General features: G+C 39.1%; 1 long non-coding RNA gene across 1 annotated transcript; it reads right to left on the minus strand.

The window, feature by feature from the left end:
- Nucleotides 1–105: 105 nt before the first annotated feature.
- LOC110744143 lies at nt 106–26,668 on the minus strand. Its single transcript, XR_002524356.2, has 3 exons — nt 26,276–26,668; nt 1,686–1,904; nt 106–788 (listed from the first exon to the last, which is right to left on the minus strand). It is a non-coding gene; the product is annotated as an uncharacterized LOC110744143 (long non-coding RNA).

Genomic DNA, 26,668 nt, shown 5'->3' on the forward strand with positions numbered 1-26,668 from the left:
ATTACAGACATGTGCCACCACAAAAATAGCCACTCCTGGCTATTTTTTGTATTTTTAGTAGATACGGGGCTTCACCATGTTGGCTAGGATGGTCTCAGACTCCTGACCTCAGGTGATCCACCCACCTTGGCCTTCCAAAGTGCTGGGATTACAGGCATGAGTCACCACACCTAGCCCTGGCTATAATTTATTATACTGAAAAGGTGCAAAGCAAAATCAGCAAGGGGAAAAAGGTGCAGGAGGTGAAGTCTGGAGGAAGCCAATTGCAGACTGCATGGCATTTAATCTCTCCAGGCATCCTGTGGGGGTCAGAGTCAATATCCCCATTTCTCAGATGAAGGAAGAACTGCAAATAGGACCTAAAGTCTGCTAGCTTTTAAAGCCATTATTTTCCCCTCAGCCCAATTAATATTCTGTGTGACTGTGGCTCCAACTGCCAACACCTGCCTTTTTATGTCACCACTAGAGTGTGACTGGTCTGCTGTGAGTTCCGAAACTCCCCTCACATCCTTTTCTTGCAGAAAACCTCTGCTTCCTCCTTCCCAGGCCTACTGCTCTGCCTTTGTTCTTTCACTTCTTCGACATGGCAAACTCTGTTCCTGCTTCTGCCTCAGTGCAGTCTGGCCCACTGCCTGGGATACTATACCTTCTTCTTTCTCATGGCTTCTTTCCCCTCCTTCAGGACACATATTTCAGAAAGGTGGATGATTTGTGAGTATTTTGCATTCCTCCACCACAGGTAAACTCTTGAGGACTGGCAACCACTCTGTATCTCATGAAACGTCAGCCTATGATCAGAGAATATGAAAATCCAGACGTGCTTTGTATTCTGGGCAAATTGAGCTCTGTGAATAATACAGAATTGCATTCACATCCTAGTCAACTATGGGTTATGAGAAGCCTCAGTGTTCAGATCAAGGATAATCAGTGTCTGATCCTAAAAGAAAGATACAGGCTCTAGACGAAGAAATCCAATTCATCACAACACAAGTGGAAAACGCCAATACACGTATACTTGAACCTGTCACAGAAAACTGAAAAAAGTCTCGTCATTTCCACATAAAGATCCAGCACTCATGTGAAGAGTAAGTTCAAGTTTCTGCAGGATTGTGAGCTCAAAACCAAAGAACTGGCAACCTCCCTGGGAGAGGAGAACATTGGTGATCATGTCCAATCAGAGAATGGAGATCACATTGATAACCAGGCAAAAGGATCCTAGAGGAAACTGAAGGATTTTGTAAGGCAGTTGGACATTTAAACATTGAAAATAGAGGAAAATTCAATTCTATGCCAACATTGCTGTAGAAGAGTACAGAAAAGCTGAACTGACAAGTCCTCTGAAAGGGGCTGAAACTGAAGAAGCCTGAATCAAAAGGTCAGATCCACATCTTAGAGGAGAGAGGAAATGAAATGAGTGAACTCTGTCAGCAGAAAGAAATGGAGTCCGTGTCTTGGTTATTACTGTCAGAGTAGATTATGACTAACAGCAAGAGGTGGGAAGTTTTGAAGCCAAAGACCTGATGAGTCATAAAAATGAGCTAGAGATCTACAGAAGACATTGCAAGATATCAAATAAAAGCTGGAAATACCATTTCTTCTTCTCAGGGACAGATTCTGTCCTTAGAACTAAAAGCTAATGGTAATTGGTTGAGAGCTTGGGAAGCTGAACAAAATCTTATCCTCACCAGACAGGAGGTTGCAGATCTGAGGTAAAGAATAAGGGAAAGAGAAATTCAACTCCAGTTTCTAGCAGTGGATCCTCTTGTATTTGTTGATTGTGATGGAACATTTAGCAGGGAGCGTTTGCTTCTCAGCCCATAGGCATGGGGTGCTGCTTCCTCTGGGATGGAACGGCTGCATGCTTCTCTGCTCAGCTTCCAGGATGTCCTATACCTTCACTTTACCTTTCAGAAAGAAGAAAGGTGTTTGTCTCAATACATTTTAGTTGATTTAGAGAATGGCTGTCTTAGGCAGTCTGGGCTGCTATAACAGAAAACCACAGACTGGTTGGCTTAAACAACAGACAATTATCTCTCACAGTTCTTGGGGCTGGGAAGTCTAAAAAAAAGACACTGGCCAATCTGATGTTTGGTGAGGGCACTGCTCTTGGTGTGCAGATGGCCATTTTGTCATTGTATCCTCATATAGTGGAGACAGAAAGAGATTATCTCTTTCTTGTCTCTTCTTATAAGGGCACTAATCACATTGATCAGGGCTCCACCCTTATGACCTAATTACTTACCAAAGGCCCTATCTCCTAATACTATCACCTTGCGAATTTAGGCTTCAACATACGAATTTTAGGTAGACACAAACGTTCACTACATAGCAATGACTTAACCCTCAGGATTCACTAGAGGGAGAAGTGTGTATAGTGATGACTCCAGGAGGGCCCAGAGAACTCTGATCCCATCCAGGTCTGGTGCCCTGGATGCTCTGACTTTGCAGGGTCCTGAGTGGGGTTGGATGAGGCTTAGCTGTGAAAGCTACAGGAAGGTAGCTCTGGCTGTGATTCCTCAGCTTTGCCTTCTTTACAAGGGGGACCAGATCCAGGACCACCAGCTCTTCATCTGGCTTGGTGGGCCTCTCCTAGTGGTACCCCCACTTCACAATGCTGTCTCAGGCTGCATGTGCTGAGACCTGTCATTTGAACACCTAGGTGTCTGGAAGCCAGGTGACAGCGTGTGATGTGATTTAGTGGTGTCTACATGCTCATGTGAGGCAGATCAACCTCGTCCTCAGGAATGATTACAGGAACTGGGAAGACAGTAGAGAAACTTCGCCTTTGGGAGAGAAAGAAGTTGCTAGGCTCCCAGGTCTTCAGGCTTCTGCCTTACAGTTTGATGGACCGAGTTGAGCAGTCCCAGGACCTTGGGCAGTGGCTGAAGTATTTCTGATTGGAGGAAAGGGTTAGGGTTGTCAAGGAAGCTGTTCTGAATGAGTACACTGTGGAGTGGGACCTACTGACATTTGCACTGGGCTGCCGAACTTTCAGGCTGGGTCACCTGGAGTCAGTGATACTCCTTTATTAGGCACCAAGATTCTGTCCAGTAAAGTGGCTTCCTTAACGTGGAAATTGCCTCTCAGAGTTCTTGGAATGTTACAACAAAAGTGATGTGTTGAGGATGGGCCCCCGCGTGTGCTCGGCCTGGTCATCATTCATAGTAAGGATTCCTCATGGATGCAGAGCTGAGCTGGGCCTATGGGGACAAGCAGGACTGGGACTGACAGTGGGGGCATAGAGGAGTAGGGTGGCCTGAGATGGAGGCAGCATGAGACCTTACCCTGTTCCTATCAGATCAGCCAGGGAGGGAAGTTCCCTCCTGGCCAATTAAGTGACTCCTGGGTGGAGTCCAGAGGATTAAACTTCCTTTACAGGGCCCGGCCTGTAGCTATCAGTCGACCAGGTTTCCTCAGATCACTCTCTGGGCTTCTTTGTGGACACAACAGAAGAGGAGAGTTCTGTGGAAACTCATGCTAGGTTCAGTTGTGATTATCTGCCGGGAGTGCTGCTGGGAAAACCTATAGCCATTTTCATCTAGTGATGAGGTCTCACTCTACCAAACTGTGAACTCCTCAGCACAGGGCTGAGTGCTGCTCATCACTGTGCCCAGCCAGTACAGCCCTAGCACAGAACAGGTACTAGCAGAAAGCCAGAAATGACAGAGCAAGAAGGAGTCACCTGTTAACAATGCAGGGCATCTCCCAGCTCCTAGAACCCAGGGCCCAAAGCCACTGTCCATAGGAGGAGAAACTGTGAACATGGCTTTGCTTTGTACAGCCCAAGTTGATTCTCTGTCCCCCTATGTCTGTGGTAACAGGATGTCCCACTCGCCGCCTCTGGGATGGACCCTGCATTATTCTTGGACTCTGATCTTGGTTCCCAGGAGAGAGAGTTCAGGCTCTGCATGTGGGATCCTTTGCATTGGACACTAGCTGTGCTTCAGGCTCAGCCTTCTGGCTCTGGGCACTGGCTTGACACTGACTGCTGACCCCTGGGTTTTAAGGTGTCAGCTTATTTTTCTGGGCTTTGTCCTTGGTACTATGTAAAGGTTGGAGCTGGGAGTTTAGCTGTGGCCCCTGATCTTATCCACTCCTTGCAGGTTCCTTGATCAAGCTCTGGTTACTGGAGTGTGGGCTGCAGGTTGTGGGCTCTGTTCTGTTCACTGATGAGCAGATCCTCTCTGCCTTCTGAGCTCAGGAGGTGCTTTCAGAATCATAGGCTCAAGCCTTATCATGTGATTCTTTGATTGTGACTTTGGAGTAAGAGATGGACCCTGGAATCCGGGTTCTTTCTGATGCTAGGAAGACCCTGAGGAGCTAAGTGTGAGCCAAAAGTGATGATTTAAGGCCCCAAACAGGTGGAGAGTGAGGGAAGAGTGAAATGGAAACCACTGGATCATCATTTCCTTGGCCAATTTGGGAGTCATGTCAGGGCCTGCTTCCTCTGGAACTGGGTCCAGAAGTGACCTCCAGAAACTCCAGAAGTGACCTCACCTGCCCCTGGCCAGCACTGCTCTTTCCCGAGATGGGTCATCCTCAGTAGTGACCTCACTTCTCTGAGCCTCAGTTTTCTCATCTGCTGCATGGGAATCTGAATAGCACCTACGTGGAAGGAGTTTCTGTCCTATTGGGATGCCATGACTGGCTCAGCATTTGTAACATTGGCCTGAAGGTAGGAAGGACCCATCCCAGGGTAGAACATGGCCTAAATTAGGTATACTTTTTGGTCTGTACTTTCTTTTACCAAATGAAGTTTTATTTTATCTTTTAATGCTTTTTGTCTTGCTGTTGTTGTAGTTACATATAATCTAGCATTGTTTAATATTTATATCATATAAATTATATATATATATAAAATAAATCTTATCGAGGCTCTTCTCTTTTTAAGTAAGTCTATAAGTCCACATTCCAAAATATTCCAGGGCTTTTGATATTTTTCCTTCAGCGTCTTAAGTTATTTTCAGATATTGCTAATATTGCCTGACTTTCCAGATTTCTTGTATCTCAGAGCTTTGAATTTACCAAGTTACAAAAAATTCACATATGAAACAAGCCAGGAGTTTCAGAAGCTGTATATATGTGGAATTGCACGATATAACAGGAATATCCTAGAGCTATTCGCTGGAATTACAAAAAGTAAAAATTACCCATCCTAGATGGCCCTTCATTTTGTAACATCACAGTAACATTCAGGTGCCTGATAAAAAGGGGGAAAGTTAAAAATCCCCCACCCCATAACTCAATTCAAGCTAGTTCTAATTACTTTTCTCAAAGTCTCTCTACCAATATTTTTTCTTATTTCTTTCTTTTATCCAAACGTTAAAATGTCATGTTGATTTTTCATTTGCGACATCTCACATATGTTTTTGTTGCTTTATTTGTAGATCCATAAGCTCTTCTCAGGCATTGTTACTTCACCTGTAGACTTCTGCAGTAGCCCCTGACACATCTGCTCATCCTCCCTCACTGGTCCTTGTTGCCATCTGTTCTGCTTCCACTGCTGTATGAATCTGCCCATTGTAGACCTTGCACGCTGTATTAGTTCATTTTCACACTGCTATAAAGAACTACCTGAGACTGGGGAATTTATAAAGAAAAAAGGTTTAATTGACTCACAGTTCCATGTAACTGTGGAATTGTAAGTCAATTGGAAGTTTTCTCAGGAAACTTACAATAATGGTGGAAGGCAAAAGGGAAGCAAGGTACATCATATATGGTGGCAGCACAGAGAGTGAGGGGAGAGGGGAACTGCCAAACACTTAAACCATGAGATCTGATGAGAATGAACTCACTATCATGAGAACAGCATGGGAGAAATGGCCCTCATGATCTAATCACCTCCCACCAGCTTCCTCCCTTGACATGTGGAGATTATAATTCGAGATGAGATTTGGGTGGGGACACAGAGCAAAACTAGATCACACACTGTTATTACTCCTTTAAAATCAGTGCAAAATATAAGCATGATGATTCCCAAGCTCTTCCACAATCTAGTCTAAATTAATTGCTCTTCTTTATTGCTTATTTTTTTATTGTGACTCTGAAATAAACTCCATCAGTATTCATCCTGGCAGGACAGTCCATTCAGATTTCCATGTACTGGGCATTGGATGTCTTTGATTCTCCAGAATCTCTTTCCATCTGATTCTAGTAAATGAATCCCCCTTTTCTGTGAATTGTTTCTATGTGGTTCAGCTGATTTACTCCCCCTTTTACCACATGAAAGAAGGATATGCATTCATGTCCAGCCTGTATATTGCTCGTAGATCACCATGATTATTTTAGTGATTGGGTATATTTTGGGAGTGTTTCCTGGTATTCATTACATGGACCCAGGGAAAGAGATTGTAAGGAAAGTGCAGGCTGGAGATTAACAGGACCATCTTTCTGGCTGCTTTGAAAAAGCCTTTTTGAGAATGAAGGCAACAGGTAGAATAAGAGCTGAGAGACAGAAAATGAGATAGAGCCCCAGTCATATTATTCTTTGTGAACAAAAACCACTTTTACTTTTGACACTGTGGAGCTAACAGTCTGGGAAAATTGGTAAGAATATTAGGAAATGTTTGATTCTTATGACAGAGACTCACTAAAATGACAGGGATTTTTGGGGGGAGGGAGGGGCAACTGAGTTTAGCTCTTGTTGCTCAGGCTGGAGTGCAGTGCCATGATCTCAGCTCACTGCAACCTCTGCCTCCCAGGTTCAAGCAATACTCCTGCCTCAGCCTCCTGAGAAGCTGGGATTACAGGCACATACCAACACACCCGGCTAATTTTTGTATTTTTAGTAGAAACAGAGTTTCACCATGTTGGCCAGGCTGGTCTCGAACTCCAGACCTCCGATGATCTACCCGCCTCAGCCTCCCAGAGTGCTGGGATTACAGATGTGAGCCACGGAGCCCAACTGACGGGTCTTTTTAAAACCTAATTCTTTTTTGCTGTTCATGAACTCAACTGCATTTTCTAGCACTCTTTGATGTTAGAGATGGCCATGTGACTTTGTTCTAGTCAATGGAGCGTGAACTGGAGTCTTGTATCACCTACAGACTTGGCCCATTACATACCACTTACATGTGATTCTCCACGTTCATTTTTCCTCCGAAGTCAAAATGTAGATGTTTTATTTGTATCATACAGTTTTGTTGTTTTTAGTATATTGATAAAATGATGCAGTCATCACCACTATCTAATTCCAGCATATTTTTATCACCTCAAAAAAACCTTGTACCCATTAGCAGTCATTCCCATTCACCCTTTTCCTCAGCCCTTGGCAAACCACTGATCTACTTTCTATCTCTATTGATTTACCTATTCTTGATATTTCATACAAATATAATAACATACGATCTGGCTCTTTCTGGCTGACTTCTTTCACGTAGAATTATGTTTTCAAGATTCAACCATGTTGTAGAATGAATCAATACTTCATTCCTTCTAATGGCTGAATAGATAAACTACATTTGTTTTTCCATTTTCCACTTAATAGATTTTTGGGTTGTTTTCACTATGGGCTATTATGATTAATATTGCTATGAAAACTTGTGTACAAGTTTTTGTGTGGATGTGTGTTTTCAATACTCTTGAATCTGTACCTTGGAATTGAATTGCTGTATCATATGGTGGTAATTCTATGTTTAATCTTTTTTTTTTTTTTTTTTTTTTTTATTTTCAGAGAGAGTCTCACTCTATTGCCAGGATACAGTCCAGTGTTGCAATCATGGCCCTCTGCAGCCTCCAACTCCTGGGCTCAAGCTGTTGTCCTATCTCAGCCTCTCAAGTAGCTGGGACTGCCGGTATACACCACCATGCCCAGATAAGATTTATTTATATTTTTGTAGAGATGAGGCCTTGCTATGTTTCCCAGACTAATCCTCCTGCCTTGTCCTCCCAAAGTGCTGGGATTAAAGGTGAGCCAGTGCACCTGGCCTATGTTTAACATTTTGAGCAACTTTTCAAATTGTTTTCCAAATTGACTACGGCATTGTACATTCCCACTAGCAAGATATGGATTCTAGTTTCTTTGTATCTTCAGCAACACTTGTTAATACAGTTGACCCTTGAACAATGTGGTGGTTGGGGGCGCCACCCCCTGTGCAGTTGAAAATTCACATGTAACTTTTGACTCCCTTGGAACTTAACTACTAAAAACCTACTCTTGACCAAAAGCCTTGCCATTTACACAGTCGATTAACACGTATTTTATATGTATTATATATTCTTACAATAAAGTAAACTAGAGAAGTGAAAATGTTATATAAAAAAATCATAAGGAAGAGAGAATATATTTACTACTCATTAAGTGGAAGTAGATCACCATAAAGATCTCCATCCTCACTGTCTTCATGTTGAATGGGCTGAGGAGCGGGAGAAGGAGGAAGGATTGATCTTACTGTCTCAGGTATAGCAGATGTGGTAGAAAATCCATATATAAGTGTACTCACACAGCTCAAGCCTGTGTTGTTCGAGGCTCAACTGTATATGTCTTCTTTATTATAGCCATCCCAGTGGATGTGAAGTGGCATCTCAAGGAAAATGTTTAGAATATTTTGTTATTGATGGAAGTGATAAAGATACAACATACCAAACCTTCTAAGGTATAGTTGAAGTAGTGCTTAGAGAGACATTTATAGCTATAAACGACTACATATGTTTTAAAAGACGAAGATCTCAAACTAATCATTCACCTTAAGAAACTAGATAAATAAGAAAATATAAAACCAAAACAAGCAGAAGGAAGGAAATAATAAGGATTAGATAATAAAAATAGATAATAAAGAATAGAGAATGAAGTAAATGAAACAGAGAATAGAAAAACAATAGAGAAAATAATCAAAATCAAAATTGTTCCTGTGAAAAGACCAACAGAGGTAACAACCCTTTAGCTAAAATGAACGAGAAAAGAGAATACTCAAAATATTAAAATCAGGAATAAAAGGAGAGTAGTACAGAACTTATAGAAATAAAGGATTTTAAGGGCATAGTATGAATAAGAAGTTTATATCAACAAATTGGGAAACTTAAAATAACACCAATTGTTGAAACAAACTCACAGAGAAATAAAAATATCTGAATTGACATGTAACAAGTAAAGTGATTGATTTAATTTTAAAAACTTTCCACATAAAAAAGATCAGGTCCTGAGATCTTTCATGGTGACTTCTACCAAATATTTAAATATTTAAGAATTTATCAATTCTTCACAAACTCCTCCAAAATATGGAGGAGGAAGAAATGCTTCCCAATTGATTCTATAAGGTCAGTATTACCCTAGTACCAAAATCAAAAATGTTACAAAAATAAAATTTCAGAACAATATGTGTTATGAATATAGACACAAAAATATAAACAACACAAATCCAGCAACATACAGGAATGGACACACCATGGCAAAGTGGGATACATCCCAGGAATGCAAGGCTGGTCCCACATATGAAAATCTATCAATAAAATACAAAGGATTAATACAATAAAGGACAAAAACCACATACAGAAAATGCATTTGACAAAATCCAACACCTGATCATGATGAAAAAAAAATCTTGGCAAACTAGGAATAGGTAGGTAAGCTTTTTGCATACTACATGACAGAAGGTGACTGATGCCTTGAATTCCTACTTAGAAGACAGCAATTTTAAGAGAAGGAATATTGTCAGTTTTCAAGTTTGTTTTTGAAAAATCAACTTCTATCTATATTTTCCCCAAGTACAATTATTTTGGTGTTTCCAGAGTTAACATTACCTTAGCAATTAAAATTTTTCTGATCAAAGCTGTGATTTTGCTATTTTTAATGTTTCAAATAAAAAGGAAGGTCAAAACCTGCTTAGGACCTAAATAACAGAAAGATCCAGGATAAAGATTTTTAAACTAATATAATTCTAATAAGAGGCTTTTCTTAAAAGACTAAGATACCTACCTAAGTGAAAATTAAATCACCTTTCTGCTTCCAGGAATCCTCTTTCAATACTATTGTAGAGTTAATAGCCTCTTTACTCAAGAGAAGTCCTAAAACTTACGTGGGAATCAATCTTCTGATGTGGCATAAACGAAAAAAATCCTTATTTTCTCCCAAGATTAGAGCAAAACAAACAAATCAACAGTCAGCAAGATTCAATAATCCTTCTAAGGTTCTGCACCTTAGAAGTTATCCAAGAAAATATAATTAAAATTGTAAGAACTTCATAGATCAGACTATCAGAAAAATGTTCTGTCCTCTTCTATCACATATATATGTTTGTATATATTTTCAAATTTTAAAATGTGAATTTAATGAGAATCTGAATCTTTCTTTCTGTGGTTACAGAGCTTCCTTAGAGGCATTATTTCATTTGAAGGCTTATCCCTTAAAAAGAAATGCATGATGATAGTGAAGGATACTTAGAATTTATTTATTTATTCAACAAATTCTTATCACAAGCCTGCTTTATGATATGTAGTAGGGAGCCAACAGTGAACAGAACAGACAAGGATCCTTTCTAATAGAACTAATATTCTCATGAAAAATTCAACTTCTAAAACTTGTTGGAAAAAAACTTCTAAAACAGTGGAAAATAAACCATGATTGTCATTGAAAGTCTTTTTCAACAAGGCAGTAATCTCAAAATCTGTCTTAAAAGGCATTACAGAATCTCTCTTGGTGCTTTAAATTGTTTCACCAAGCAGGTTATTCTATTGTTTAAAATGTTACCAATGAAAGAAGAATTGTAATCAAAATGGATTATGTTTTACTGATGAATCTATGTGGATTTTTGTATTATTAACAAGTAAAACCCTAGTCTCAGACAAAAGATGAACTGGAAGATGGTTGTGTAATGGGGCAGATGTTCATAGGGACATGCATGCCTAGTTCTAGTACTGAGATTGTTACGAGCAACAGTCATAGTATTTTACAGAAGAATGGCAAGTACTTATTAACAAGCTAGTCAGTCAAGTAAAAGTCATTTAAAAATTTTTCTACTGTACATTTGAATTCCATTTCATTCTTTGAGCCATGATTGATATATATGGCCTTTGATAGGGCACTGTGCTTGTATCACACAATCTGAGTAAGAAGCAGAAAAGACCTGTGGAAACTTGCTGTCTTGCTGCTTATCATTTTCCGTAATGTTTCAAAATAATACAATAATCACAGTTTGCCAATTCCTTTTACATATATTGTCTTCTTGAAGTTCTTTCCTGCCTTCTAGCAGGGAGTATAACATAATTATAAACCACATGGCAAATCCATGGTAGTTTCCAGTCTCTAACTCCTTCTATTGTACTACCTTGACAATTTTTTTTTTCTGATCCTCCTTATCAAAATGATTATAGTAAATATATCTTCTGCATATTATTTGTGAGTTTCAAATGAAATGACATTTATAACATTTAAGTGCTTGACACATATAAGCTCTTATTATTAACATTCAGAAAAACAAATAAAGCAAGAAAAAAGTGTAGAGTGAAAGTATCTTAAAAATTAAAGTCACATCTACATGTAACATGTAGATAGTTTCCAGAAAACAAGTATATATTAAGGATATTATATTCTGAGAAATACATGTAGATGCTGTGTTTAAAAAGTTTCTAAATTTTTATTTCTTATCTAGGAACTAATTCCAACTTTTTAACTTACTGGCCCATCAAATATCACTTGATAAATGTTTATCTAGTAAATATTAGAACACTATTTCACATCTTTAGGTTTGCAGGTAGTATTTTACCCATTTAAGTAACTTTGTTGAAGCAATGTGTGTTTCAATTTGCAGCAAATAGATCTTATATAGCTTATCACTTTCTATTGCAAAGAAATTATGCAAATACTTTTTTTTTTTTTTTTGAAAAGTTAATAGGTTTTTGGGGAAGAGTGTTCCTTGGTTACATGAATAAGTTCTTTAGTGGTGATTCCTGAGATTTTGGTGAATCCATCACCTAAGCAGTGTACACTGTACCCAATGTGTAGTATTTTATCCCTCACCCCCCTCCCACCGTTTTCCCCAAGTCCCCAAAGTCCATTGTATCTTGCTTATGCCTTTGCATCCCCATAGCTTAACTCTCATTTATAAGTGAGAACACACAATGTTTGGTTTTCCATTCCTGAGTTACTTCACTTAGAATAATGATCTCCAGTTCCATCCTAGCTGTTGCAAATGCCATTATTTCGTTCCTATTTATGGCTAAGTAGTATTCCATGGTATGTATATATACATATACCACAGTTTCTTTATCCAGTTGTTCATTAATGGGCATTTGGGCTGGTTCCATGTTTTTGCAATTGTGAATTGTGTTGCTATAAACACGAGTGTGCAAGGATCTTATTCATATAATAACTTCTTTTCCTTTGGGTAGATACCCAGTAGTGGGATTGCTGGATCAAATGGTAGTTCTACTTTTAGTTCTTTAAGGAATCTCTATAGTTTTGCATTGTGGTTGTACTAGTTTACATTCCCACCAGCAATGTAAAAGTGTTCCCTTTTCACTGCATCCTCACCAACATCTATTATTTTTTGATATTTTGATAATGGTCATTCTTGCAGGAATAAGATGGTATTGCATTGTGGTTTTGATTTGCATTTCCCTGATCATTAGCGATGTTGAACATTTTTTCATATGTTTATTGATCATTTGTATATCTTTTTTGGAGAATTGCCTATTTATATCCTTAGCTCACTTTTTCATAGGATGTTTGTATTTTTCTTGCTGATTTGAGTTTCTTGTAGATTCTGCATAGTAGTCCTTTGTCAGATGTATAGATTGAAAATATTTTCTCCCACTCTGTGCCTTATTTGTTTACTCTGCTGAGTGTTTCTTTTTCTCTGCAGAAGCTTTTTAGTTTAATTAAGTCCCAACTATTTATCTTTGTTTTTGTTGCATTGCTTTTGGGTTCTCGGTCATGAAGTCTTTGCCTAAGCCAATGTTTAGAAGGGTTTTTCCAATGTTATATGGTTTCACATCTTAGATATAAGTCTTTGATCCATCCTGAGTTGATTTTTGTATAAGGTGAGAGATGATGATCCAGTTTCATTCCCCTGCATGTGGCTTGCCAATCATTCCATTACCATATGTTCAATAGGGTGTCCTTTCCCTGCTTTACGTTTTTGTTTGCTTCATCAAAGATCAGTTGGCTGTATGAGTTTGGCTTTATTTCTGGGTTCTCTATTATTTTCCATTGGTCTCTGTGCCTATTTTTATACTAGTACCATGCTGTTTTGGTGACTATGGCCTTATAATATGGTTTGAATATACTATACTGTATTATATTATAGTATAGGTAATGTGATGGCTCCAGAATTGTTCTTTTTGCTTGGTCTTGCTTTGGCTATGCGGGCTCTTTTTTGGTTCCATATGAATTTTAGGATTGTTTTATCTAGTTCTGTGAAGAATGATGGTGGTATTTTGATGGGAATTGCATTGGATTTGTAGATTGCTTTTGGCAGTATAGTCATTTTCACCATATTGATTCTACCCATCCATGAAATGAAATTCGGAAATTCATGATTCTACACATCCATGATGTGTTTCCATTTGTTTGTGTCATCTATGATTTCTTTCAGCAGTGTTTTGTAGTTTTCCTTGTAGAGGCCTTTCACCTCCTTAGTTAGGCATATTCTGAAGTATTTTATTTTAATTTTTTGCAGTTAGTGTAAAAGGGGTTGAGTTCTTGATTTGATTCTCAGCTTGTTACATGGTTAGGCTTTGTGTCCCCACCCAAATCTCATCTTGATTTGTAATCCCCATAATCCTCATATGCTAAGGGAGACACCAGGTGGAAGTAATTGAATCTGATCTGGACTGAGTAGGGGTGACAACATGGCTCACAGGGCATGTGTAATATGTTTATATGATTTATTTTAATAATACTTATAGTAGAGAAACCTCTCAGATATTTTTAAAGCAATTTTATTAAGCTCTGGATATTTATTTCAATGCTCCATCAATGACAGTTACAACAAGTTAGCTTCTTAAGTTATAGTTATATTGAAATTATCTTCCAAAGGAAATGCACTAAGGGTTTGCTAGACTTTGAGGTTACAATTGCAGAACCAATCTTAAAATATGCCATATTGTAAGGTGGTCCTACTGTGCATGTAATGCTGGGGTCAGACTCGGGAAACCCTAATCAATTGTTAAAGAGCAGTTCTCTACCCTGCTCAACTAGAGGGTTCCACTGATCACACTTGGAGGTCCTGGCAATGTCAAATTGCTCTAGGAGTGTGGACCTGAGTCTCAACTTTGATGTTATTCTCTTTATCAAGTAGTACTGGATTACACAGCGTTCAACACAAAGAGAAACGTCTTTCTGATTTTTGCTCTAGTTTGAGCATCTACTTTAATCATATTCACTAAATTAATGGAATTCTGCCCGTGTGTCTTTTACACAAAAGAACTGTGAATTTAAAATTCAGCCATGGTGTTATTCACTCACAAGTGCCCACATCCCAGATCAGATCCACAAAGAAATGAAATACTCTGCATACTCAAATACCCTCTGCCCATATTTTTTTCAGTTGATTTTCATGTTTACATTACCCATCAGAAGCTTAAGAGTTCTCATTCTATGAAATTATGTTTATGACAGCGCTGTGAACTCTCAGATGGTATTTACTGCAGCGTGGTTAGACCCCTCTCAATGCAGCTCTGGCTCTGGCAGAAATGCCAGCATTACACTGTAGCCCATGGTGGATTCTGGGGGATCTACTAACCTCAGCACCACACCAGAGTCAGCAGTCACCACCTCCCGAGTCAGCTCACCCTCTGCATGCTGCAGATCCCTGGGGCCAGAAGTCCTGATGCCAAGCCCCGGAGCTTCAGGGGTGTTGACCTGCGCCTAAGTCCTTAAGTGACTCTGCCCTTGTGCCTGAAGGAACGGACTTTTAAACAGTCCCTTTGTCCAAAGAGGCAAGAGTTTTGCCCTTTGGTGGTGTGAACCTACAGGATTCCCATGCCCTGTGTTTTCCGGGTGAACTCGGAGACCGGCGGCTGTGATGTCAGCTCCAGGCTCACGGGAGGAGCGGGAGGCTCTTCCTAGAATTTGGTGGTAGTGCTGACAGGTGATTGTTTCTCACTGCTGGTGAAAGCGCCATCAAGCCCCCACTTTCTGAACTGGTAGTTCTGGTTTCCTCACAGACTTATGTGTGAGCTTGCAACGTTAAAGTTTTCTTCTTTCCTGGGAAAAATACAGTATTTCATTGCGCCTCCCAGCAGTGCTTCTACCCTGTGATGTCTCTGCCAGGGCCGAAGCTGAGCCTGGATAGGATCACCCGGCACGCGGGGAGGGGATAGGCAGGCACAAGGGAAGGAACCACTGTCCTGTGCTCCCAGGTGACCTTTTGCCAGGAGAAAGAGTCCTGCAAGGGAGCTGAAAAAGTCAAGACCTTCAGGAAGGCACGTGTCTCACACCAGAATGTTTAATGCCTTCAAATCACAGATCAAGTTTCTTTTTCCCAGGGACTTGGGTGATAGTCAGGGTTTATTGACATAGAAATGAAAACAGACCATTCTTTATGTTCACTGAGGTCCTGTAACAATAATCTTCTCAAGATGCTCAACATAAAGATTTTATTTTTGGTGTGTTTCTTCTCTTAAGGCAATATTGATAAGTTTGAGAGTGCTACTGGATTGCATTTGCTGATGTTTTAAGTTATTTTGCATGTAGCTTCATCAGGAGTATTAGTCTGCATTTCCTGTAAACCCTAAGATTTTGATATCAATGATATGCCTACCTTAAAGCAAGTTGGGAATGTCCTGCCTCCCACTTTTTTTTTTTTTTTTTCACTTACTTACTGAAAGAGTTCATGTGAGATTGGTATTATTTCTCTCTCAAATGTTACAGTTCACCAGCAATATCTTGTGTACTAGAAGATTTCTTTACAACTTGACTTTTAATGACAGTTCCTTTAATGGATTTTGAACTGTAGAGATTTTCTGTTTCTCCATGGGTCCAAATTGGTAAGTTGCATTTTCAAAAATTTAAACAGCAGTTTGTCCATTTCATCTAAGTTGTCAAATTTAGTGGCATAAAATTGTTCCTAATATTCCTTCACATTTTGCTAGCTGTAGTATCTGTTATGATGTTCCCCTTTTCATTTTTTACAGTCTTTCACTCTCTCTCACATGCTTTCTCCCCTCCTCTCCTTCTTTTCCTTTCTTCCTCTCTCCATCTTTTTCTCTTTGTCTCTCTCTTTCTCTCTGTTTTGATCAGTTCTGTACTGCTAGGTGTTTATCAATTATATTAACCCTTAACTTCTTCTTTAGCTACATCTCCAAATTATGATGTATTGGATTTTTCTTATCATTTAGTTGAAAATATTTGTGTTATCATTATGACTTCATCTTTTATCCATGAGTTATTTTTAATTTTATTATTTTTTTTAAATTTTTGGAATACTTGATGATTATATTTTATTTTTGTCACAGATCTTTCAGTTGTAGTAATAGACCATACTTTATGTGATTTTCATCATTTGAAATGTATTGGGGTTTACTTTTATTGCCTAGAGCAGGGTTTGACTTTTTTTTGACATTTTTTAATTTTTATTTTTCTGTAACAGTCTAGATAATAAATGCTTTAGGCTCTGTGACCCAAATGATTTCTGTTCCAACTAACTCAACTCTGCTGTTGTAGCACATAATGATTAACATGGTTATGTTTCAATAAAACTTTATCTACATTGCAGGTGTCAGGCCAGATTGGCCTGCAGGCTGTAGTTTGCGGACCCCTGCATTACTGAATGGAATCCATATTAGTTATAGACTAACAATTTTTAGATTATTTGAAAGAGAAATAAACTTATAGTGAGTTATTATGTAATTTATATCTTAACATAATTCTAACCAATATCCTTGTAGTCTATTTTAAGTGTTTTTGTTTGTTCAACATACATTTATCATTTAATAGGAAACACCTAATTTTTCTCTCCTATTTCCAGTCCAGATAGCTTGGGTAAGATTGATTCCAGTCCTAGAACTAGGGAGGAATAACTGATTCAGGTCTGACCAATTCAAGCATTCCATCTACTTGGACAATGAATGGCTCACCGATGGTCACCTGGCCTCTGAGCAACCCTGGTGAAACACAGTGCGGCAATTCTGACTGAAAGCAGGGCAAAGAGAACTTTTCTTTCCAGTTAGTTTGCTAAACTGTGAGAATGTGATCCTGAGGCTGATGTTAGACATCTTGGCAATACAAAAGGGGAATAGCCTGAACAGGAAGTCAGTATACAGGAAATAGAACTGACACAGAGCTATCAGAAAAACAGGAGCAGATTATTTATTATCTTCTTGTGCCTCGGAATCTAGTCACCCCTGCAGAGACAGTCGTGGACTTTGATTACTAGAACCACTAGACCCCACTCCCTATTCTTGAGAAGTGTTTGTTTAATCAAGTTGGTTTACTCACTTGCAATAGAAAGATTTCTGAAAAGTAGGTAGTTACAAAAAGTATCATATACATCATTTCTTATTTAAATTCTCAAAATGACCCCATTATTTAGGTAGGACAGCAAATGTATATTATTCAGTCTTTCTTTACACAATGCTTAGCACAATCTCTTGAAGAAAAAAACCTGCTAAATTAAATTGGAGTAGAATGAAGGAGGCGATTGACCACTGTTAATAACTGATTTAATTTTATTCAAGTTGGATAGAATTTATCAATTGATACATCTTTCTCTCTTTTAGAGCATTTCAATAAATGGTTCTGACATTTCTCAATTCAATCAAAAGACACTTCTTGAAAATTGTCTTCACAGACCGCAGCTTTGATATAGTTGTGTACTTAGTTGTTCTGTACTTAGTTGTGATGAATCTTCATCTTATAAAGGATGAATTAATTTACATAAATAGCCAAAGTTAATAGACCAAATTTCTGTATAGAAATTTTATTTATACTATTCTATTTGATTTAGACTATCCTCCTTTTGTATTGCCAAGATGTCTAACAGAAGCCCCAGGATCACATTCTTGCCGTTTAGCAACCTAACTAGAAAAAGTTTTCTTCCCCATGCTTTCAGCGAAAATCCCAGCATTGTGTTTCGTTAGGGTGACTCAGAGGTCAGGTGACCACCCGGTAATAAAGAAAATAGGCTAGCTAGGTGGGGTGGCTCATGCCTATAATCCCAGCACTTTGCAAGACCAAGGTGGGCAGATTAATGGAGCCCAGGAGTTTGAGACCAGCCTGGGCAGCATGGCAAAACCCCATCTCTACAAAAAATACAAAAATTAACCCAGCACAGTAGCTGGTACTTGTAGTCCTAGTTACTTAGGAGGCTGAGGTGGTAGGATCTCTTGAGTCCAGGAGAAGGAGGTTACAATGAGCCAAAGAATGCACCATTGTACTGCAGCCCGGGTGATAGAGCAAGACCCTGCCTCAGAAAAGAAAAGAAAAACAAAAAGGAAGAAAATAAAATAGGCTGGCAGGTTGAATAGGAAGAAAAGAAAAGGAGGACAGGAATAACTTCTATGAAGTACTTATGATGTACATTATACATACATGCCTGCCAGTATTTATTGGGTACCTACCTTGATCCAGACACAGTACTAAGTGCTTTGCATACAGTTCTTTATTAGTCCTTATAAGAATGTATTAGGCAGGCATTAGTATTATCAGTGTCCACATCCTAAATTATATACTTTGCCTGTGGTCACACAATCTTTAAGTGCCAGAGATACTGTTTAAACTGAAAATTAACTGGGACTCCAAAGACTAATGTTTACCTTCCCAGAATTCTGCCTCTCTGCAATCAATTTTTAGTTTAAAGCCAGAGCGCAACCATACAATGAAGAAACTTCCTATCTCTTGGGCTTTTCAAAAAGTGTCAAGCCATAGGGTTTAAGCATAAATATCAGGGTAACTGGGGAAGCAAAGGTTAGCAGAATGCATACAGTTGGTCTCCTAACTCTCCATCACAGAACGGGTGACTTGGTGCAACTGGATACACCTTAGGGGTGTGCTCCAGGAGAGGGAGTCACTTCTCTCACCATGCAACTTTCATATTGATAGAGAGGTTGGGAGGTTGAAGGAACGCCCTTTGATCATGTGACAATGGGAGTTGTTTTTTTGTTTGTTTGTTTGTTTGTTTGTTTGAGTGTGGGGAAAAGAGAGATCAGACTGTTACTGTGTCTATGTAGAAAGAATTAGACATAAGAGACTCCATGTTGTTCTGTATTAAGAAAAATTCTTCTGCCTTGAGATGCTGTTAATCTGCAACCCTAGCCCCAACCCTGTGCTTACAGAGACATGTGCTGCCTTGACTCAAGGTTTAATGGATTTAGGGCTTTGCAGGATGTGCTTTGTTAAACAAGTGCTTGGAGGCAGTATGCTTGTTAAAAGTCATCACCACTCTCTAATCTCAAGTACCCAGGGACACAATACACCCGTGGAAGGCCTCAGGGACCTCTGCCTAGGAAAGCCAGCTATTATCCAAGGTTTCTCCCAATGTGATAGTCTGAGATATGGCCTCATGGGAAGGGAAAGACCTGACCGGCCCCCAGCCTGACACCTTAAAGGGGTAAAGGGTCTGTGCTGAGGAGGATTAGTAAAAGAGGAAGGAGGCCTTTTTATGGTTGAGATAAGAGGAAGGCATCTGTCTCCTGCTCGTCCCTGGGCAATAGAATGTCTCGGTGTATCATATGGTACATCTAGTTCTAGATCCTTGAGGAATCGCCATACTGTTTTCCATAATGGTTGAACTAGTTTACAATCCCACCAACAGTGTAAAAGTGTTCCTATTTCTCCACATCCTCTCCAGCACCTGTTGTTTCCTGACTTTTTAATGATCACCATTCTAACTGGTGTGAGATGGTATCTCATTGTGGTTTTGATTTGCATTTCTCTGATGGCCAGTGATGATGAGCATTTTTTCATGTGTCTGTTGGCTGTATGAATGTCTTCTTTTGAGAAATGTCTGTTCATATCCTTTGCCCACTTTTTGATGGGGTTGTTTGTTTTTTTCTTGTAAATTTGTTTGAGTTCTTTGTAGGTTCTGGATATTAGCCCTTTGTCGGATGAGTAGATTGCAAACATTTTCTCCCATTCTGTAGGTTGCCTGTTCACTCTGATGGTAGTTTCTTTTGCTGTGCAGAAGCTCTTTAGTTTAATTAGATCCCATTTGTCAATTTTGGCTTTTGCTGCTGTTGCTTTTGGTGGTTTAGACATGAAGTCTTTGCCCATGCCTATGTCCTGAATGGTACTACCTAGGTTTTCCTCTAGGATTTTTATGGTATTAGGTCTAACATTTAAGTCTCTAATCCATGTTGAATTAATTTTCATATAAGGAGTAAGGAAAGGATCCAGTTTCAGCTTTCTACTTATGGCTAGCCAATTTTCCCAGCACCATTTATTAAATAGGGAATCCTTTCCCCATTTCTTGTTTCTCTCAGGTTTGTCAAAGATCAGATGGCTGTAGATGTGTGGTATTATTTCTGAGGACTCTGTTCTGTTCCATTGGTCTATATCTCTGTTTTGGTACCAGTACTATGCTGTTTTGGTTACTGTAGCCTTGTAGTATAGTTTGAAGTCAGGTAGCGTGATGCCTCCAGCTTTGTTCTTTTGACTTAGGATTGTCTTGGAGATGCGGGCTCTTTTTTGGTTCCATATGAACTTTAAAGCAGTTTTTTCCAATTCTGTGAAGAAACTCATTGGTAGCTTGATGGGGATGGCATTGAATCTATAAATTACCTTGGGCAGTATGGCCATTTTCACGATATTGATTCTTCCTATCCATGAGCATGGTATGTTCTTCCATTTGTTTGTGTCCTCTTTTATTTCACTGAGCAGTGGTTTGTAGTTCTTCTTGAAGAGGTCCTTTACATCCCTTGTAAGTTGGATTCCTAGGTATTTTATTCTCTTTGAAGCAATTGTGAATGGAAGTTCATTCCTGATTTGGCTCTGTGTTTGTCTGTTACTGGTGTATAAGAATGCTTGTGATTTTTGCACATTAATTTTGTATCCTGAGACTTTGCTGAAGTTGCTTATTAGCTTAAGGAGATTTTGGGCTGAGACAATGGGGTTTTCTAAATATACAATCATGTCATCTGCCAAGAGGGACAATTTGATTTCTTCTTTTCCTAACTGAATACCCTTGATTTCTTTCTCTTGCCTAATTGCCCTAGCCAGAACTTCCAACACTATGTTGAATAGCCATCCCATTACTGGGTATATACCCAAAGGATTATAAATTATGCTGCTATAAAGACACATGCACACGTATGTTTATTGCAACACTATTCACAATAGCAAAGACTTGGAATCAACCCAAATGTCCATCAGTGACAGATTGGATTAAGAAAATGTGGCACATATACACCATGGAATACTATGCAGCCATAAAAAAGGATGAGTTTGTGTCCTTTGTAGGGACATGGATGCAGCTGGAAACCATCATTCTTAGCAAACTATCACAAGAACAGAAAACCAAACACCGCATGTTCTCACTCATAGGTGGGAACTGAACAATGAGATCACTTGGACTCAGGAAGGGGAACATCACACACCGGGGCCTATCATGGGGGAGGGGGGAGGGGGGAGGGATTGCATTGGGAGTTATACCTGATGTAAATGACGAGTTGATGGGTGCAGCAGACTAACATGGCACAAGTATACATATGTAACAAACCTGCACATTATGCACATGTACCCTACAACTTAAAGTATAATAATAATAAATAAATTAAAAAAAAAAAGAAGGTATTAAAAAAAAAAAAAGAATGTCTCAGTGTAAAACTCGATTGTATGTTCCATTTACTGAGATTGGAGGAAACCACCTTAGGGCTGGAGGTGAGACGTGCTGGCTGGCAGCAATACTGCCCTTTAATGCACTGAGATGTTTGTATCCATGCACGTCAAAGCACAGCACCTTTTCTTAATCTTGTTTATGACACAGAGACTTTTGTTCATATGTTTTCCTGCTGATCCTCTCCCCACTATTACCCTGTTGTCCTGCCACATAACCCTTTCTGAGATAGTAGCGATAACGATCAATAACTACTGAGGGTACTTAGAGACCGGAGCTGGCACGGGTCCTCTGTATGCTGAGCTCCAGTCCCCTGGGCCCAATTTTCTTTCCCTATACTGGGTCTCTGTGTCTCTTTCTTTTCTCAGTCTCTCATTCCATCTGATGAGAAACACTCACAGGTGTGGAGGGGCTGGACCCCTTCATTGAGATAGAGTTTCGCTCTGTCACCTAGGCTGGAGTGCAGTGGCATGATTTTGGCTCACTGCAACTTCCGCCTCCTGGGTTCAAGTGATTCTGCTGCCCCAGCCTCCCAAGTAGCTGGGATTACAGGCATGTGCCACCAAGTCCGGCTAATTTGTTATACTTTTAGTAAAGATAGAGCTTCACCATGTTGGCCAGGCTGATCTGGAACTCCTGACCTCAAGTAATCCACCCGCCTTGGCCTCCCAAAGTGTTGGAATTACAGGAGCGAGCCACTGTGCCCCTCCTGGGAGATTTTTATTTATGATAAATGACCTTGTTTGAAAAAGCCAGTGACTAGTATTCAAATGTCCTTTACTTAGAGAATTTGTAAATCTGTACTGGTGCTCACTGATCAGCTTGCTACCCTTTAGCTGAGCCACCTCAATTTTGTGCAATCATGTCAGAGTGGAGGAAGAATGCTATCAGAACTGGTTTCCAGAGGGTCTGTGCATCCTTATTGTATGTGTAGCTTCTTATGGTGACTATAGAATATGAACGCATGCTTGCCTTATATTCCCTTTATCATCTTACCTCCTATTTTCTACTCTCTCTCTCATAGCATGTTTCTTGTTTGCTACTCTAGCTTCAAGTGCTTCAGATTCCACTCAACTTCTCTGAGCCATACAGGGATCAATATTTCAGTGCATGTATGAGCCAGTATGACTGTCCATGGAACCTCTGGTTTATGTGTGGCATGAGTGGCAGGGCTCCTGTGGTCCACATACCAAAGCAATATTTGATATGCAGAGCTCCAAACAGAGCCCAGTTCCCTCTAGATTAATGAGAATGGATAACTGCCTGAAGATTTATGGGCAAGGATTCATAAGTTTGCTAACACTAAGTCAAACTTATCATTAGAATGCTATCATTTTGCCTTTCCCAGCCAATTATTTTTCACTTTCTTTCTTATTTCCTCTCAGAGACTATCAGAATGCACTCCATGGGCCTGACCAATTCCTTTCACTTATCATGTGAGTATTCCACTCAGTGAAACTGAAACCCCTCAAATCGTACCCATCTATTGCTCATAAAGCCTGCACCTTCTGGGGACTTAGCTAATTCCTCTACTTCTGCATAAGATGTTCTCTGCTGCTTTTGGTTCTTGGTGACTTGTTCCTTAACTTGTCTTGCCAATGTCTCCCTTTCTGTGACAGGTTTCCTCTCTTTCTTCAACATGTCAAACACTCAGTAACTATTAGCTGGATACCATCCCATGCTCAGGCTTGTTAGGTAAGCTAACGGATATTTGACTTGGAAAGAGCATTGGGGTTGAAAGTCAGGAAACATGGACTTGTAGGCACTATTTTATTATTTTTGTATCCTTCCAGAGCCAACCTTCCTGAGCTGTGAAATTGAGGAGTGGGAGTGATTTAGAAAGAGAATTTCCAAGACCCACTTCAGACTTATAACAACCATTAGCATACTTTGCAGTTTAAGATAGTACATGTGTCACAATTATTTTTACATTGTTTTGGTATGGTACTTTATCAAAATTATATCTATAGTAGCAGATGAGGATAACTATTTGTTTCAACAAATTTCTAGAGAGATCACTGCACACAACACTACTGAATGATCACAGTTTTATATAATGAGATAAAAAAGTTCAACTTTTCCTTTTCATTTTTTTCTACTTTTGTGCAGAGAAAGTATAGAGGACACATTTGCCTTGTTACTTTCAAGTAACATTGGCAATTGTTGTAGAAACTGGCTTTCTTTGTAGAAAAACAGATTTAATAAAGATCAAAACTACTTTAGAAAATTTCCTTTATCAACACTTTCATAAAAAAAAAAATAGTAAGTTAGTCAAATTTTCCAGTCTCCTAACACAACTAAATGTTCCCTGTGGATTCCATTCCACTTTGGTTTAAAAGGATATTAAAGAGGTAAGCGTATTTCCTGCAACCTTACAAAGCCATTTAGTAATAAACAATTTATGCTGAAGTGGGAAACTCACATAAAAGAATCAATTTTTGATATGAAAAAGAGTAACTTTGTAACATGCAGAAAGAATATGACTTTCAAATTCTTGAAATTATAGTACAAAAGAAATCCCAAAGGGCCAAACATTATATTCCTGACAGATAACTGCAGCAATAACATCCGAATGATAAAATAAATGCTATTTTTGGTGACAATGCATTTTCTTTTCCAACTAATCTGTATTCCCCTGTCACACATATGTAAAACTGAATGATTTCTGAATGTGTAATTTAATCATTCCTTGCTTGGCATATCATCCTGCCAGAAAACTTAGAAATAGCACTATCTGGCCAGATGCGGTGGCTCACGCCTATAATCCCAGCACTTTGGGAGGCCGAGGCGGGCGGATCACAAGGTTAGGAGATCGAGACCATCCTGGCTAACACGGTGAAACCCTATCTCTACTAAAAACTTCAAAAAATTAGCCAGGCGCGGTGGTGGGCGCCTGTGGTCCCAGCGACTTGGGAGGCTGAGGCAGGAGAATGCCGTGAACCCAGGAGGCAGAGCTAGCAGTGAGCTGAGATCCCGCCACTACACTCCAGCTGGGCAACAGAGTGAGACTGTCTCAAAAAAAAAAAAAAAAAAAAGAAAGAAAGAAATATCACTATCTTTGTTGTGAAGTATATGAAAAATGGCAGTATAAAATCCTTTGTGATCCTAAACAAATATTATTTCCATATGTCTGTATGTACATGTGTATTGCCAAATGCATCATAGTAATTTATTTTCAAATGTTAGGAGCAAGGTAGAGACTTTATCATCACTCTTAGTCAAAGACAAATATAAAAGAACATAGTTACAATTCATACCACTATTTAAAAAAAAAATCTTTTTTTTTTTTTTTTTGAGACAAAGTCTCACTGTGTCACCTAGGCAAGAGTGCAGTGGCGTAGTCTTGGCTCACTGCAACCTCTGCTTCTGGGTTCAAGCAATTCTCCTGCCTCAGCCTCCCAAGTAGCTGGGACTACAGGTGCCTGCCAACACACCCAGCTAATTTTTGTATTTTTAGTAGAGACAGGGTTTCACCACGTTGGCCAAGGTGGTCTCAAACTCCTGATCTCGTGATCTGCCCACCTCAGGCTCCCAAAGTGCTGGGATTACAGGCATTAGCCACTGCGCCCAGCCAAAAAAACTTTTGTAAAATATATTTTGGATGCATTATTCAGACTTCAACAATTAGAGCCTCATGCCATTAATTCAGACAATGTGGATGAACTGAATGGAATAGCTAATGTAAATTTATAGCAAAAGTGAATAAAATAATATGCTTCATAATGTTTACTTGCATCCAAAGACTCCAAATGGTTTACACTGAAGAAACAGGTAAGTTCGTGGAAACACCAGTCAACACTTAATTCATATAAATGAATGCTTGGAAAGTGTTAGAGGTGAAAGATTTTAGAAATTTGCTTTACTTTAGAATAGTACTCTATTCTTATCAAATCATGTTCACTTTTTTTTTTCTCTGAATTGTCCATGTAGCCTTTATAGATGTGCACTGCTGCTCATTTGGAGGTTTCTATAAAGACAATGAGGATAAAGAAGAATATACTCACTCTGGCTAAATAAACTCTTTTCATGATGTATCAGTTTGTCCTTGTCTTCTAGAAAATGACAGGACATTAATATTAGTATGTCATAAATTAGTATTTTAGCATCTTTTTTTTTTTTAGCAAAAAGATTCTAAAGGTCTTTTTAAAACTTTTTGAATTAAGAAAATATTACCATATAATCTTGTCAATACTATTAGTGTTTTTTTTTATAAACCTGCTTTTACATAGACAGGAAAACAATGAACTAAGTTCTAAATGTATCATCTACAATACAAAAGGAATTGTAACTTATGGCTGGTATAATATTTTGCTGTTACTTCCTCTAATTTTGACTCCAAAATAGAGTCACAAGTTCTTTATAAAAAACATCTTTGTACTCTAGGTTCCAATTCTAACATGTAAAGAGTTTTGAAATCATCAGCCTTATCCTTACAAAAGGAATAAAGCTAAAGACACTGAAAATCAACAACTTTTCTGGGACCCATCAGACAACTGCAGTCACATGACAAACTACCATTTTGAAATATGGAGACAGAGGAATACAGAGTACAACTGACATCAGCTTACCTGGAGCAGGAACCACGGAACTAAAAACTGGATGGGTCACCTGAATGGTAATTCAGTTAAATTGCCGTAAGTTGAGTGTGACATAGCTCAAGAATAAAAAACTTGGAGCCACAGTCTTAGCAGGGTTTCAGCATATTCAGAGGTTTTTACCTCCAAGAACGCCAACAAGTTCTCATCATGAAGAAGTGAGAAAAATCATCTCTAGTCTTTGGCAAGAGGAGGAGAAAAGTAACCACTTTGAAATACGACCATTTTTTTCTTGTAACAAAGTCCTATACTCCACTGAAAAAGATCTTATCAGAGCCTTATCTTATGTAGACAGAAGGGCAATTACCCAATTCCAGCCACCCACAGCCTTTCTGTCTTACCTAAGTGAGGAGGGAAAAAAAAGGT

Source organism: Papio anubis, chromosome 11, assembly GCF_008728515.1.
Source record: "Papio anubis isolate 15944 chromosome 11, Panubis1.0, whole genome shotgun sequence".
NCBI classification, from domain to species: Eukaryota; Metazoa; Chordata; class Mammalia; order Primates; family Cercopithecidae; genus Papio; species Papio anubis.